Source organism: Austrofundulus limnaeus, unplaced genomic scaffold (genome assembly GCF_001266775.1).
Source record: "Austrofundulus limnaeus strain Quisiro unplaced genomic scaffold, Austrofundulus_limnaeus-1.0 Scaffold2791, whole genome shotgun sequence".
In the NCBI taxonomy this organism is placed as follows: domain Eukaryota; kingdom Metazoa; phylum Chordata; class Actinopteri; order Cyprinodontiformes; family Rivulidae; genus Austrofundulus; species Austrofundulus limnaeus.
The window spans coordinates 11484-13549 of NW_013955193.1; the positions used below are offsets into that span (position 1 = coordinate 11484).

General features: G+C 43.9%; 1 pseudogene; it reads right to left on the reverse strand.

The window, feature by feature from the left end:
• Positions 1–798: 798 nt before the first annotated feature.
• LOC106511438 (cathepsin L1 pseudogene) lies at positions 799–1796 on the reverse strand (annotated as a pseudogene).
• Positions 1797–2066: the final 270 nt, after the last annotated feature.

Genomic DNA, 2066 nt, shown 5'->3' on the forward strand with positions numbered 1-2066 from the left:
GGTAAACAGGTAAGTATGACAGGTAAACAGGTAAGTATAACAGGTCAACAGGTAAGTATAACAGGTAAACAGGTAAGTATAACAGGTAAACAGGTAAGTATATCAGGTAAACAGGTAAGTAAAACAGGTAAGTATAACAGGTAAGTATATCAGGTAAACAGGTAAGTATATCAGGTAAACAGGTAAGTATATCAGGTAAACAGGTAAGTATAACAGGTAAACAGGTAAGTATATCAGGTAAACAGGTAAGTATAACAGGTAAACAGGTAAGTATAACAGGTAAGTATAACAGGTAAACAGGTAAGTATAACAGGTCAACAGGTAAGTATAACAGGTAAACAGGTAAGTATAACAGGTAAGTACAACAGGTAAACAGGTAAGTATAACAGGTAAACAGGTAAGTATAACAGGTAAACAGGTAAGTATAACAGGTAAACAGGTAAGTATAACAGGTAAACAGGTAAGTATAACAGGTAAACTCACCACACACTGCAGATGAAGAAGCAGAGAATAATCTGCTCTTCCTCATTGTGTGAACTTTATAAAGACTGGTTGTTGAATAAACGGAGCTCTCTGATTGGTCCACACTCTGTCCAGGTGAGGCAGTGTCATGGAGGAAGAATGTGGTTCTTTCATGTGACAGGAAGTTGGATCTGACTGAACTCTGACAGGTTTTCTGACTCTGAACATTAAAAACAGGCAGATTTTATTTTTCAGTTTCTTTGATGAAAACATGAATCATGTTTGATGATCAAAGCAATTCTTTATTTTTTATTTATCAGGAATAAAACATTTATATTTGTAAAGATTAAATTAAGAGGCAGAAACAACAAATGTTTATCATGAATATAAGATGATGTCATAATGGAAGAAATGAATCAATCATTTTGTGATCAGATCCTTCAGAGTGATGATGTCATCGTCCTGTTCATCCAATCACAGGGCAGCTGACGAACATTGTGATGCTACAGTTGTTGTAAGGATCTTTGATCATTCTGAGGTCTTCTCCTCAGCTGCAGGACGAACAGCTTTGTGTAAAAACACCACCTGTGTGGACAGGTGGTCCGGTTGGACCAGGACTTTGACCCACCTGTTCCTGACGATCCAGTAGTTTCCACACTCATCAGAGCTGTGACCCACCACCAGAACCCCGTGGTCCAGGTTCCAAAAACTGCACTTGGCTCGTAGTAGACTCCTAAACCCAATGAGAGACTGGTTCTGAACCCAAACTGAACTGGTTCTGAACCCAGACTGAACTGGTTCTGAACCCAGACTGAACTGGTTCTGGACCCAGACTGAACTGGTTCTGAACCCAGACTGAACTGGTTCTGAACCCAAACTGAACTGGTTCTAAACCCAGACTGAACTGGTTCTGAACCGTTAAATATGATTTATGTCCCAGAACTGAGCGGACCTGTAGAACTGGAAGGACCAGTGACCTGCATGGATGGCTACAGAGACCGGACCCACGGCCTCCATCAGAACTGCTCCGTCACAGGGAACGTTCAGGAACCCTGTGAGGTTCACGGTGCTGTAGGTGGGTCTGAAGCTGCACAGCCGGTCCTGAAGGTCCAACAGAGACCAGGACTTCAGGACACAGACAAACTGGGCCCAGCACCAGCTCAGAACCATAAGTTCTGACTCCCCATCCCTACGTACGGGTAGGACACCTCTGAGTCCAGACCTCCGTTGATGACAACGTACTGGAAGGCCCGGTCCATCCAGCTGCCTCTGCAGCCCATGTTGTCCATGAACCCTGAACAGTCCACCAGGTTCTGTTCGCTCAGGGACACCAGAGCCCCGGTCTGCTTGAACAGCTGGTCCTCCATGGATCCAGTGGCACCGAAGGCCCAACAGGAACCACTGGAACCCTGAATGAAGGTGGTCAGGTCAGGGTTAATGCTGAGTCAGCAAATCTTTTTCCTGTTCTTCCTGACTGGTTTTACAGACCGACTGCTCCTGCATCCTTTACGCTATTTTAGCTGCTCACGCATCAAAACGTTCGGCTCATTCAGGAGAAAAGTTCTGGGATTTTTCATTTTTCCAACTTTTAAAAGGATTAGTTG